General features: G+C 39.1%; 1 protein-coding gene across 4 annotated transcripts in view; it reads left to right on the plus strand.

The window, feature by feature from the left end:
• Window positions 1-15,607, plus strand: part of FGF14 (fibroblast growth factor 14) — a gene marked incomplete at both ends in the record, with an annotated part of 598,865 nt that overhangs the window by 579,702 nt on the left and 3,556 nt on the right. The gene's annotated exons all lie outside the window — the stretch shown is intronic.

Raw genomic sequence — 15,607 nt, forward strand, 5'->3', positions numbered from 1 at the left:
TGACTATAGGATCGCATGATCACTTATCTTTTTAAAATACAACCTTTGCCATCAGAAAGGATGAATGCTTACCATTTACATCGACGTGGATGGAACTGGAGGGTATTATGGTGAGTGAAATGACTCAACCAGAGAAAGATAATTATCATATGGTTTCACTCATATGTGGAATATAAGAAACAGCACAGAGGATCACAGGGGAAGGGGGGGGGGACATCTGAATGGGAAGTAATCAGAGACAAATCCTGAGAGACTCTTAACTATAGGAAACAAATTGAGGGTTGCTGGGGGGTGGGGTGTGGGATGGGTAATTGGGTGATGGGCATGAGCACTGGGTGTTATAGCAACCGATGAATTATTGAACTCTACAGCTGAAACTAATAAGGTACTATATGTTGGCTAATTGAATTTAAATTTAAAAAAAAAAGAAAGATGCTTTCTATACAGGAAAATAAAATACAATGTCATCACATCATCCCTTTGCTTGAAAATCTCGAGGGCTCATCTTTGCTTGTTAGAAAATCACATCTCCACAGCATGGTCAATACAATCTGTGTTCCCTCTTCAGCTGACTGTACAGAACTTAGCTTCTACCACTCTGCCCAGGACTCCTGCCTCAGAGAGCTTCTTATAATTGTCATTTCCAGAATGCGGTGCTTTTCCTTTCCGTGGAATACCTTTCTCTTACCTCTTGACCTGACGAACTCCTAATCACCTTTCAAGACCTTGCTAAGGAGTACCTTATTTAAGAAGCTTTTCCTCTTCTCCTAATCAGAAAGAGCTGTTCCTTTCTGTAGACTCTCAGCCTGATGTCTTCAGTCTGTTTTGATGGCTAACTTAGTATTGATAACCTCTACGAAAATGAAACTGAAACTCTAAGAGGACAGAATCTCTATCTTATCTGTTCTTCCACTCCCAGTGTGTGAGTTGCAGAGAAGAGACACTCAAATATTTGTTGACCAAACAAGTGACTCGGATGGCACTGGGAAAACAAAAACAAAAATAGGCCCCCCAGTGTTCCCTGTAAGTTTAATTCTCCACATACTCCTAGGAGTTGGTTTCATATTAAGTGTGTTCATCTTGCGTACACAGGAGCCACACTGTTGAGCTGACCACGTTGTACTTCAGGCTACCTTACTGTCCTAAGAGTGTCCTGTCTGCTGCCCCACTGATTTGCCCAATGCAAATCACAGGATACGCTTTCCATGTCTCATGCACAATGACTGGCTGAGGCTAGAGTTACATGGGATGGGTACACAAAGTCAAAGTTACAAGAAATTTAAGCACAACATGGTCTTTGCCTCATTAACTGCAATCATAGTAGCCGATTAGACCGCAGTTTACTCCTCCAAGATCATTTGTACTCCCTCTGCCAACCTTTCCTTCACTGTCCTTTTCTAGGGTGAAGTCGGTTACAGAGGCCAAGTCTGCCCGGTTTCTCAAGCTTCGGTTGATTCTATGTTGATTCTCTGCTCCAACACTCACCAGTTTCAACACTGCCCTGCAATTAATTCCTGCTCCCTGACACTGGTCCGCCTCTGGCATTTCCTGCTTGTGACCCCCACTTCCCCCGGCCCCCTGTCACTCCAGCTTTTTGTTTCCATTAGTCGCCTTCTCAGCATCATACAAATTGTCACTCGTCTTATTTAAAACCCATCCCTCAAAATCTGAACCTTCCCTTGAAATGTATATGTTTGTATATGTCCTGCTTCTTAAAAGAATTTTTTTTTAACTTACCGTTTGTCTTCATCTTTGAAGGAAATTGTAGAGTCATCTTGGATTTTGTCTTATTCTGTATGTATTATACAGTTAAATAGACTCAGACACTATATGAGACACTGTATGCCAGCAAGGATTTTGAAACCTTCCACACTGGCAGTTATGGGTTGGGCTACACAATGTTGTACTCAAGCCAGGGTAAGCACAGAAATCTCTATGTATTTTTTGTTCTCTGTCCATAGACATCAACCTCAGTCCTTATCTTTTTAATCATTTCACAATAGTTCATACGTGTTTTAAAAATCTGATAGGAAGCTCTTAGTTGGGCCATATTTTCAAAGGTCCGTGTGAAGTAAAGGTACGTACAACTCTACTTTGAAAAGTCATAAAGATTCGCAGATGCAACCTCACGGCAACTCTTTATCATATATATTTACATGGACAAAACACAAATGTGTCCCGTGACCCTATCAATATGAGAACTGATTAGCTACTGTTCATTGAGGCAGTAAAGTAAGGTTTCTTTTTTCTTTTATACCTTAAAAAAACTTTCTTTGACTGTGGCAAAAAAACCCACATAACATAAAATGTACCACTGCATCATTTCTCAGTATGGTTACATATTGCATTTGTGGAACTGTCTAGCAGAGCCAAAGAAATGCCTTAAATTTTCCTCTTTCAACAACAGGCTCGCTGTTTCTATTTGCAGAACTCCATAATTGATAAACAGATCTAAATTCGTTTTTTTTTTTTCATCTCCCTCAGAGTTATATGAATTCTGCTAGACATTATTACAATTCTCTTCTTCCTTAGTCTTTTCATAAAAACAGTAGTTGGCATTTATTGAGTACACACTTGGCACCAAAAACCATGCTGATTTTGTGTCCAATTTAATAATTCTGTAGAGGAAAGTATTTTGGAGGTTCAGTGAATTTTCCAAGACTATTATTAATCAAGAGGCCAGGATGGGAAAAACTAACGTTTAGTTTCCACATCCTCGACCTCGACCCCTATGTTATACTTGCAAGGGGCGGGGGGGGGGGGCATGCACAGCTATCATTGGTGTTTCATCCTTACTGTTCTCTCCTGATGACTTCAGTGCACCTACATTAAAATTCATTGATCTGATTCCGACTACTTCCTTAACTCTCAATTGATTGAATTGTCTTTCTTTGCATGTTTATATTGTCCTTAAAAGCGCTGTGACTCAGGGAGCACACTGTCCCCCGGGGGCGGACTCATGGGGGCTTTGTAACAGGGTGCGGAAATACTTGTTAATTTGTTTTCAATTTTCCTCCTCAGAGGGCCTACCATTTACTTGGCCTTTTTAGTTGCAACAGCAAATTGGACTGATTGAGTGAATGGAAGAACTAATCTATGAAACCAGACCTAAAAGCTTACCCAGTTCAATCTGGACAGATAAATGTGGCGAGTATAGGATCAAGTGTATAGATTAATGAAGGCAGGAGGGATACGCTGCTGGAATTTCTGTGGTGGTTTTACTGTAACACCCATAAAAATGAAAATCAGTTTTAAAAGGGTTGGGTGAGTTCATGAATGGTGATAAGTAACAGCTCTTATGGAAACAAGTATCTCAGAGCCTACTTCTAACTGCTTGCCCTGATATCAGTACGGATAACTGTGTTTCGTAGTATTCTGAAAAAGTCACAAATTCAACTTCCTTTGGTATTTTTGGGATCATTCTTACATATTTAATCCCTGGGAATGGAATAGTTTTCTACCACAGTAAACCCAAGAGATAAACCTTTTGCAAATGTTTCCGCCTTCAACCCGGAAGTCTATGATAGCCATCTTCCTCTTATGTTTTAGTGGTGATCTGGAAATCGTGTTGTTTGTTGACTGGGGCTTTTTTAAAAGAAAGAAAACTGTAAGACATTTAAGGAACTGTTCCCTGCAAATTCTAGCCCTTTCTCTCCCAATCCCACTTGCTCTGTAACTAATAATAGTTCCTCCGTGTGATTTGTCTTTGTTAGAAAAATGCATTAAGTTTTATAAAGTAATCTGAAATTGAAAATACACACACACACACACACACACACACACACACACACACGCTACTTGAGGAAAAATGGTAAAAACACAACATTGTGGAAATTACCCAATAGATATTAGAAATAATAGTCTATAAAGGGACAGAAAGTACCATGTAAACTTATGTTATACACGTAAACTTAATTTTGCCCAAGAATACAAAACCGGAATGTCTGACCTTTCAGAAACAGCAAGGAACACACACCAAATGTCAGCCAGCTCCACAAGCAAGAAACCAGCACACTGAGCTTGACATTCCTTCTCCCTTCGTTGCCCTGTACAATCAGAGAGTGCTGGCTGTTTGACCTCCTAAAAACTTAAATCTGCCCTTTTCTCTCCATCCCCACTGGCGATGGCCTTTCTTGGCGCTGCAGTAGACAAATCAGCGCTCTTGTATCCAAAGCGACTCTGTTGTTTTCCATTTTTCACACTTCAGCCATGGTGTTTCCAAATGCCTGACTGACTGCAGCATGCCCTTGCGTAAAAACTTTTAATATCTTCCCATTGTCTGGAGAGAACGACCAAAACCTGATCATGACCATGTGGTTTGGCTCACGCCTAGCCCCCGGATCTTAACTTCCCCTTCTGTCTCCTTCACACTCTGCATTCTAATTTCACCGTTTTCAGTTTATCCTTCAAATGATCTGTTTCTGCTCCTGCCCCAGGGCTTTGCACAGGATACTGCCCTTTCTGGGAACATTCTTCACCTTGCTCTAAACCTAGTTAAGTGATAATGATGTTTCAGAGTTCAGCTCAGAGTGTAGTATTTTTCCTTACCAACCCAGGCAAGGTCAGATTTCTTTGTTACATGTTCTGAGAGAAATCATTCTTTTTCTCGTAAGAACTTGTCTTATTTTGTTTCAAGAGCAGTGATTGGTAGATACTAGAAACTAAATTTTCATTGGATAAATGAATGCCTGACTTTTAGATATAATTGAACGCAGAATAATGGAAACTTGTTTCCATGTGTTCACAATACTCAGATTTTCAAACGTATTAGCTCATAGCTGAAACAGGAAATTTAGTCTCTATAATGGTAGTTGCTTTGTTTTGCTTTGTTTTTTAGTGAATGTAATTCTTCCCATTTCATAGTGTCATACTCTCAACAAACAACCTGGAAAGTAGGAGAGTGTAATTCATTAATGCCTACAACATTTCATGCTATTGCATGAAATTACAGTGCTAATTTAGAGAGAATTAAATCCATAGCAGTCCAGCTTTGGTGGCCTCTGCTTCCTCTAGGTAGAGTAAGCTAGTCCTGGGTTGGCATTTTCCTCTCCTCAGGTGCTCAACTTCCCTGGAATGTACTGTCTCTCTTCTTGCTTTTCTGGTCTCTATCTTCCGTGTTTGATGTTTGTCCTCCTGTGTTAACCTTGGGAATCACTGAACGAGTTGTTACCAAAATCTGGGAAATCATGTCCAATGCGTTCCTAGCCAATAAAACAAAATCAAAAGAAAGTACTCCTCAGGTTTTCATCTTAGCACGATGTGGGCCTCCTCTGTGCTCCACACAGTCAGTGGTGGTGATTCTCGTCAGCTCCTGACTTCTGTCTTAGTCCAGTAGGATGATTTATTGGATACTGTGGGGGAAAAAAAGAAGCCCCTTCAATCTGCTCCATATTTTTAACATCATTTTTATTAATAAATATTTGCTAAGTAGCAGCATTATGCACATAAAATATCACGTGGTTAGAAATAAAAATATCTCATCCATTGCTTAGTGGGGCTTGTGCCCTCTGAGTCTCAAAATCATCGCCTGTGACATGAACTTTGACATGCTTTTTTCCTTCTTAAAGCATTTTTAACAGCATTATTGAGTCAAACAAAATACGTGTGAATGGTCTTTGGAAATCATAAAGCTCAATATACATTAATGTTATTCAGTAAATATGGTATTTTAGGGGTACTGTAGAACCTACTGATAGTTGCTTTATTTTTCTTTGGAAACTTGCATTTTAAAGGTTGGATAAACTGGTACTCTTGATGGTTTGGTTTGGTTTGGTTTGGTTTTTATTTATACAAGTAAACGGTTCTGACTAGGTATGTTTTATTAGGAAACCTCCACAACACGTGCACTTAATACCAAGAAAAATTCAATGGAAAGGTCTAAGTTAAGATTTTAAGAGGAGGTTTAAAGAAAGGAAAGTAGAAAAAGCTTGCAGATGTATGTAGAAATTAGCCTACAGAGAGAAGTTTGTAAAGTTATAGAAATAGTATTAAAATACAGTTCAGGGAGTTAAGTACAAGAAAAATTGGTGAAAACAAGGACGTATTTACTCATAGAATTAGGCAGAGTAAGAGTCACAGCTAAGTATTTGACGTTTTATACTCAGTTACTCAAGATAATGGGCTGAGAAGTGCAAGGAGTTGAAAGAACACGATGATAAAGGAAGATAGTGCAACCAGGAGGGATTTGGTAGAACATGGCAAGATACTGAATACCTCTGTTCTAACTAGGTTAACCTAATTAATTTTTTTTTTTTTTTGCACAGCAAATTCTGCTTGTTTTGACTAACAAAAATTCTAGTGCAATGACTGAAAACGTTTCCTACCATCAGTATAAAATCTCTTTCTAGTTGGATGTGAAAGAGCTGAGTATCTTCCCGAGCCTTTGTCCCATTTGGGAATGTGTTTGTTGCACCCCTCCCCCACCCACACCGTCACCACAGCCAATGGTGCCCAGACTCTGGGAACACAGATTTTGCTATTTTTTTTCCCCCAGTTATCTTGGAAGCCCTTAATTGTGCAATCTTCTTTCTTAAGTGCTATCTCCCTATATTTCTTTATTCCCTTTCAGGGATAGGTGATACCTGGCAGGACCAGACCAGGTACAAGTCCCATTCCAAACCCAACTCTCTGGAGACATGAGGGAAAAGTGATGAAATAAGTTAAGAATAAAATAAATGCTACAGCTGATAATTTTAAAATAATTTATCCAAATGCACTCAATCATCTTTTCCAGTCCTTTCTTGAGGGTCATTCACTGAAGGAGAAAATTTGTTCTGGAACTGTCTTAACTTGCCTTGTAGTCTACCCTCATTGTTCTCAAGTCACATTCCTTTCTTGGGTTCCCTTTTACAACTATATTGGGTTGACCAGTGGCATAACTAGTGGAGACTCAGAGAACCCAAAATGAAGTTCTGCTCTGTCTAAATTCTTCCCAAGATGCTCCACTTTAATACCATAATTTGTTAAAAGGAATAAAATAAGATCATGCAGGTAAAGCATTTAGCATTGTGAGTGGCTTAAATTAATAAATAGATAAATGTTAATTATTACTCAGATGCACTTTAGTTTTCCTTTAACTAGATTTATAGTCCCATCTAAGCCAGTCTTTAATATAATAACAGTGTTCCCCAGACATGTGTGGTAAAGGACAATAGTTCTCTTTTTGTTTTTGATCTTTTGCAGAAAATATAAGAAAAAATATAATTTATGTAATTCTTATATAAAAATATAAGAACATGAAATTATTAGAAAAGTGTTTTTAAAAATACAAAATAAATGTTCAGCATTTTTATTTTTATATTCAATAGTTATAAAAAATACTCTTAAATTGTTACAGAAGTTTGTCAGTGTTATTGCTCAGTTTCTGTACCGGTTTCCTTGCAGACAGGGAATAAACAATTTGTAGCTGGGCACAGGCCCCTGAACCATTCTTCACATAGTATTACAATGGAGACTCCGTAATATATTCTGTTATTTATCTTTCAAATGAAGTAACCCTATTTCTAAAATGTTCTAAAGCATTCACTGACATTGTCATGGTGAGTTTATATATAAAGTTGGTTCCATTTGATATTTCTGCTGTAACAAAATTACAAATCACTAACTGCATCTTTAAAATTCTTAAAATGGAAGATGAGGCAGCACTGATAATCCAACTTTGAGACGTCACTAAGCCCTGTTTTGATGAAGCCTCCGAGTATCTGTCAGACCAAGAAACTTGCATATATCCCTATGCGCATGTGTTATCTGTTGACGTCATTCACTCAGCTCTTTCAGAACATTTTTTAAAACTAGTAGCAGCATTTTTTCTGGATTTGATTACGTACATTCAGTGTGATTCCCTTCCCATAAAGCACTGTCAGTTTCACGTTTCTCTTTTAGGTAAAGCTCAGTAGAGTTAGCATATGACCCCGCATATGTTGGAGAAGTACACCATCGGGAAGCTGATGTGTGACAAAACAGCAGAACACATTTGATCCGAGAGCTTAGTTTTACTCACAACACCACCCACTATGACACCCTCATCCCATTCCAACCCTGCCCTCGGGAATTTATGACAGCCATGGATTGTGTTTTTCTAAGGGGATGGTTGACAACAGATGGCAGCCAACCCAATTTCCATTTTGTGCATTATTTCTTTAATTGACGAAGGGGGGATAAAGTTGTGCACAGGCTGGGTGAAGGGGAGAAGAGATTCATTTTGAGTTACTCATGTTTTTACACTCTTAAGAATTTACTTTTTCCTCTCCTTACAATTATATAGAGAGATGTGTCACCTTTGCCAACATGATAGCTTACATCATTCATTACTATTTTCCATCTATATTTTCTTCCACATGTAGGCCTAGAAATAAAGATCAGCAGATAAAATACATATTTTCTGTGTTTTAGTTGAAGGAGTAATTCCGTTGAATTAGCAGTTATCTGTATCATTTATCAATTGCCTTTCTGTAACCATGTAGCACGCCACCACAGGAGATGATGCGTAGTAGAACAGTTAGGCATGTATGGCTGGTGCATGTGGGGTCAGGCGCAGCTTGGCTAAGTTGCTCTGTAGATCTCGTGCAGGACTTGAGTGTGTGTCTGGAAATAGGCTAGTGTAGGTTGAACATAGGTTCCCCTATGTCTGTTGTCAAGCAGGCTAGCCCAGGCATGCTCTCATGGCTGTGTAGGAGGTAGAAGAGACAGGCCAGGGACACAAGAGTTTGTCGAACCTCTACTTTCTTCAGCTTGGCTCATAGTGGGAGGACGTGTTAAATTACATACTAAAGGGCATCGATCTGGGGGAGGGTGAAGAATACGGGCCATTTTTACAACTGATCACATATCTAAAAAAGTAAATACTTTCAGCTGAACAATATAACAAATGAGTAGGAATAGTTAAATATATTTATCCTGATGAAAAATGTATTTGGGCAAGCTACTTAACTCTATGATCCGTTACTTTATTTCTAAAATGAAGATAATAATAGCACCAATCCCATAGAATTCTAGTGAGGGTTAAATTCATTGATTATGTAAAGTATGCAGCCCAGTGCCTGGTGCAGAGTATATGTAAATAAGTATTAGTAAAAGTTATTAACATTATCATTATCATCATCATTATTATGTTGAAGATTTCACTGTTGTGTGACAGGTATGCGGGGATGATGTATGATTGTGTCGATACTTTCTTAAGCATATTTATTTTGTAAGTTTTTTGCTAATGTTTGTAACACTGATACCATCTGTTCATGTTACAAGCATTATTATTTTCAGAATTTATCCATGCCTATATTCTAGAGAAAACAGATTTAACATTATAGAACCAGTGGGCACATATTTTTATTTATAATCTTAAAATTTCTTACTTAAAGATGTCCTGTAAATACTTCATATTTTTATTTGTTTCTATTTTCTTGCTTTAGTAAATTTTATACTAATGTTAAGGAAGGGTAGCAAGAGTAATGATTAATACCAGTTTAATTGATATTTTCTAAAAAGTTTGTGAACATTTATTAATTTATTAATGGTAATAGGAACATATTCCAATGCTTCTCAGGCTCTAATATGTTTAGAGATCATCCATAGTCTTGTTAAAATGCAAATTCTGATTTAGTAGGTCTGCAGTGAGGCCCCAGATTCTGCACCTCTCACAAATTCCCAGGTGAAGAAGTTGCTATTTAGTCCCTGAAAAGCAAGGAGGTACATATATTCTCCTTATGTATATAATTAAAGGTTTTTATATATGCATATATAATATATATGAAAATATACAAAAGCACAGTTATATTAATTAATTAAATTATTTAATATTTAATCATTACAATAAATAATTATGTTCTTGCCACAATTCTAAACAAGTACGTCATTTTAAAAATATTTATTCAATATAATATAATAAAGTAAAAATATATTTAATAAATAAATCAATTAATATGTCTAAAAATAAGTCTTTTTATTTATTTATAATATCTCTAAATGTCAAATAGCATCTTTCTTGGCCCCCCCCCCAAAAAAAGAAAGAAAATGAAAAAGGAAATGTCTTCATTTACAATTTTTTTTCTCCAGAAACTACTTAAGTAACAACGTTTGGACCTACAAATCTAAGTAATGAGAGATTTCTTTGTTGGTGAGAATATACTTTGAAACCACTGGGTCCTGTAATCAAATGAAAGCTGTCTCTTAAACCCAAATGTAATTTATGTTTTAGTCTGAAGTACGTGCACAAACAATTGGCTAATATTTTTCTCCCTGTGGGCATTCGCCATAGTCTAATATTATGAATATTTGATTATGTAGAGTTTCAGATAAATACGTTAGTCAACTCGATTGTCTGCTTTTGAGTGTTAATTACAAATTCTGTTTTGTCACCAAGTTCACTACTGTAAATTCTTCTAAAAGGTCAGAACATTCTTCCCTTATATGTAATCTAAGGGGTGCTCCCCATTTTTTTAAAGATCTTTTTATTTATTTGAGAGAGAGAGAGCGCGCAAGAGGGGGGAGGACCAGGGGCAGAAGCAAACTCTCCCCTGAGCAGGGAGCCCGACTCAGGACTCCGGGTTAATGGCCTGAGCCAAAGGCAGTCACCCAACCAACTGAGCCACCCGGGCACCCTGCACCTTTCTTTTTCAAAAGCTGGCCAGAGTCAGAGCAGTATCATTAAAGCATATATCATTGATTCTGAAGCTACAGAAGGTGAAGGAGAATGAGATAATTCTCTGATGACTCCAGGATAAATTCTAGTAGACGAGATCTCCGAAGAGTAGAAAAGGAAGAACAAAACCAAGAATTCAGGTTAGGTGGATCTTTGCAATTCCTGTATGTAGGAATGTCTGCAGTGTTGAAACCTAGAAGGAATAATTAAATCACTGGTTCACTGTCCATAATAACAGTGAACATTTGAGTTGCACTTTGCGATTCTATGTATAGCTTATAAATATAACTATCAACATAACTACAGTTTACAACTCAATGTTGCATATGTATAGTTTACAAATCACTTTGCACCTCTATTATCCTATTTGACATTTGCAAGAAACCTTTATGATTTGTTACCATTCTTCAAGGAAGAACTTGCAACCTGAGGCTCCCTCCTCTCAGCTTGGGGAACTGAACTCCAAAGTTCAGCGTCAGGGTCATTACTGAGATGTTGATGGGAGGGGACTGAGCTTTTGATGACTCTGAAATATAGAGGTTAATAGAATATTAACAGCAATTACTTATTGTGCGTTTATTACTTTACAATTACTTACTGTGCTACATGCTAGTACATGTCATATATTTCTCTCTCCTCTCTTTTTAATCCATTGGAGATTTGCCCTGTATTCTAATAAATGCTGTAAATTTATCTGGAATACCTAATTTTTATATTTTCCTTTGGAAATAATGGAGGTGGTGGTGCCATCGGTAGGCAAACTTGCAGATATTAACCAAAACGTAAATTTTCCTTTAGTCCTAGATGACGCTGGGATGAAAGGAATTTGCAGGCTACTACTTGCGTATCTTTACCAGAGACCCCAGTGCGTAACACACCGTATGGGCTTTTCCAGGGACGAAAGTCATGAAAATTCCCACTTAAATGGTTTACATTTGTATTCATGAAAATAAGTGCAATCCAAGTTCAGTTTGGGAATACATAGCTCTTCAGTAACTTGAAATGGGATGAACAGCCCCTCCCCATCTATCTCGGATGGGACGTCCTCAAAATGTACCTGAGAGCAGAGTTGGCAAAATTTTTTGGCAAATCACCACAGAGCGAATATTGCAGACTTTGCAGGCCATACGAGCTCTGTCTCGACAACTCACCCCTGAACTTTGGAGTGTGACGGTGGGCAGCTGAGTCTGGCCCTTCGTCTGTAGTGTGCTGGACTTACTCCTCACAGTCACTTCTAGTTCTTGGGTTATGGTTATCCTGAATTACTGGCTACTCGCTAGTTATGGGTTATGGAACATGGACCTTCCCTTCCCTCCGCCCTCTTCTTTATCCTGAACCCGAAGCCTCAGGAGAGGCATTCTGCCCCTACCATTAAGATAATAAGTACAACACAGATGATGCTTTCAGATCACCGCAACCACAAAAAAGGAGATATGAAATTTTTGTCTAATTGTTCTGTTTCTCTGTCCTCGAGTGGATGATTGTGTCTGGCAGTGGTACAAATTAATATCGAGGCTTCTGCTGGGACTCAGCTGTCGTCGATTTTGTTGTGGTGTCGGGGGCTCTGCATGTAGGCAGGCGAGACGAGGAAAAGACACTTCAAACTCCATCTCTGCTTCGTTTCGGCAGTTTCTGAGAGTTTATATTTAAGCTGAAATTTAAATAAGCGTTCTCATATTATCACTGCTGGTTTTAGAGAATCTCGCTGGCGCTCTCATCGGATTACTCAAAGGTATCGGAGCCATACGGTCGGTTAGGGCTGCGATGCTGAGCCACCTGGGGCTCCTTCTTTCTTCAGCACTTCGGTTCCTCTACATGGTGGGGGGGGGGAGGTCTCACCCTGCAGGTTCGTGGGCCCCGTCTCCGACCCATATATGCTGTCGAAAAACAAAAGCAAGAACTAAGACATAGCTGCCACCATGAAAAGGACATTTTAGAAACCTGATTTTCTTTTTTCCTTTGGAAACCAGACTTAACTGAAGATCTAAGGTTTTTCTTTTCTACCCTTCTGTCTCTTCAACACTGAGCCCGAGAGTAGGGGGTGCACGTAGCCTCCTGATCGTGTCTCAGTCACAGCAGCTGCCTTCACTCTTGAGCCCACCTGGTCAGGAGAAGCATTGAGTTTGTGACCCCTGATGGGCACATGTCCCCTAGGGACCTCATCAGGGACAGTGCCCACCTGTGGGACTTCTCACGCCATCTGTCCCCCTAAAGCATATTGTGGGACTTGGACACAAAACTGTGACTGGGTTGACTGTATGGTTATTTCCGAGAGCAGGTATGTTTATGTGTTATGTTTTGTTCATTTGCTCGATGCCACATTTTCCCTGCAAGGAAATACCTTTTAGAAGTCAGTCCCAAGAAAAAGAAAAGATTTTCTCTCTTCAGAATTTTTAGAACATACAGACTTTCTGTTTCTATCTGGGATACCAGAAGGTTCAGAACTCAGTTTAACAATGCATCGTAATTCTGGTGATATTTCTCTCCTTATTTGATAATTATATTAATAGTAGTTACGAAAGTGAACACAAATATACACATGTTGCACAATTTCCCAGTCTATTTTGTAAGAGACTGGGCTTCCACATGTCAGTGTATAAGTGTTACTATTGTCTCAGACCCAGTCTCCGTGTTGACAATAGATGTGTATCCATAAAATACTAACCGGGCTATGTCATTATTCCCTTGCTTACTCAAGAAAGGATGTCTGCATATCTACCTCTTGCTCATAAGAAGTCTATGCAATTATCAGGGTACCCAAGACCCTATCACATTTCTCTAATCTGCCTTCCTGTCCATATATCTGTGAAGTCGCTGGCCCAGCTCCCAGAAGGAGAATGTGGAATGACTTCCTCAGAAAGCCCAGACACAAGCATTTCATCCAAAAAGACTTAATGTCAGATGTCCTTAAGGTATACTCTGAGTACAAATGACTTCTTCCCCATCGAGGATCTTCATTTTCTTTCATGTGCACCTTAGAGAAAAGACTGTGCATATCTCATTTGCTGATGGTGGTGCCATCACCCTGCATCAAGGCAGTGGGGACCAGATGGGAGTAAGGTTTGACTTCTCTGTGGAACTGCTTTTCTAGCTGGAGGCCTGGTGTCTCCAGGTAAAAGTCAGTCAGTGGTGTGGCTTTTCTCCACTCCACTCCCAACTGGTTTTGAGATGAGCTTTAACTGGTCTCAAATAATTTACTTGGATGCCTTGGCCTGCCTTGATAAAAAGCAAGTGACACGATGAAGCCTAATGTGTCGTGGAAGGTGCCCATGGAAATAATATGTTGTATTTATTAGTCTTTTGAGGACAAGCCAGCCAGCTTGACAGAATTCCACTTTATTTCCCTCATCACAATGTGTGAACACGCACGCTTTCGTCGTCTTCCTTCTGCAGCCTGGCCTGATTAACCCCCCGAGTCTGTTGTTTATTAGCAGGAGAAGTAATGGGGTGATATTTGGAAAAATAGGATTTAGTGGAAAACCAGAACATTTATTTAGATGGGATCTCATTCAAACCTGAGCTAGCGTCATCTAGAAGAAATGAAAGCCTACATAAATTCCTTTGGGAGAGTCTAAGCCCATCTTTTGGCTACTTTTAATCTCATCGAATTAATCACTGGATCTGTTATCTTCGTCATGAGAAGAGTTTGCCATTAACAAAACCTGTTCCTCTTGGAAAACTATTAGCTTTCAGTGAATTCAAGTAATAGGGCACTCTGAATAAATTGTATCCTGCAAGAGACACCATTTGATAATTCACACTCTCATGGGAAATACTGAAAGAACCTTTCTACACGCAATAATGTCACATTCCTTATTATGGTTAGCATAACTTTAACTCTGACAAGTTTTATTTTTAGTCCCTAAAGGATGTGTTTTTCAGAGTGTGTACAGAAAGTAACGTTTTAAAAGAAAAGAAAAGCAAGTTATTTTCTATAGTCATAAAACTCTATTAAGGTGAATTTTTTTTTCAAGTACAGTGATATTTTTTAAAAGATCAGTGACAAGAAAGCGCTGTTTTTGCATTTGTATTTCATATATATAAAATAGCACAGTGTTGAACTGTTTAAGATGACCACAAAAACAATTTAAGTGGCTTCCGTGTCTATAACTAGGAAGATTGAATTTTTAAATTATTATTATTTTTTAAAAGACTATTTATCAGAGAGAGAGAAAGCACAAGCAAGGGGAGCTGCAGGCAGAGCAGACAGAGGGAGAAGCAGGCTCCCCAATGAGCAAGGACTCTGATGCAGGACTGGGTCGCAGGCTCCGGGGATCTTGACCTGAGCCAAAGGCGGAGGCTTAGCCACCTGAGCCACCCAGGCGCCCCTTACATTGTCAGTTAAGGTTTAGAAGGGTGTGAAGTCGCTCTTGAATATTTATGTCATTAATGATACTCATAAGGTAGAAAGCTTTGTGCTGTCCACCAATGGGGTCTGTAGCACCGAGAGTCACGGCACTTAATTCATGTTACCCTTTCCAGAAACGCCGGGGGACAGCGGTCAGGGCAGCTTCTGATGTTTCTCTGCAAGAATTCCAGTGGGGCTCCAAACCATGGAATGAGGTTCTTATTTCCAGCTCCTGTCCCTACGGCCGGCCGACTGACGCAACATCCAGCCTCGGCTCTGGGGGCTGGTTAGCGAGCCAGCCGACCCTCCGGGTTTTAGTGTGAAGTTTCAGATTGTGTCTTTGTAGGTAAAACCTCTCCCCCTGTCATATCAGTGATCCAGGGTACGGCTAGCGACTATCAGGTTAACATATTCCTTTGGAAATATCGCAAATAGGTGATTAAATATCATACATATAAATTCTATTTTTGTTTAGCCTAGGGTGAATATATGATGCTACTTTAATGTGCTTTTTCTGGTTATACTCTGGTTGAATTTTATTGTCTGAACGAGACGGTTCTTTTTGCGCACGTCTCCTAGTTTCCTACGAAAGGACACGCGTACTCTGGCCTATGCATGTTCTC

This window comes from Martes martes, assembly GCF_963455335.1.
Source record: "Martes martes genome assembly, chromosome: 3".
NCBI lineage: Eukaryota > Metazoa > Chordata > Mammalia > Carnivora > Mustelidae > Martes > Martes martes.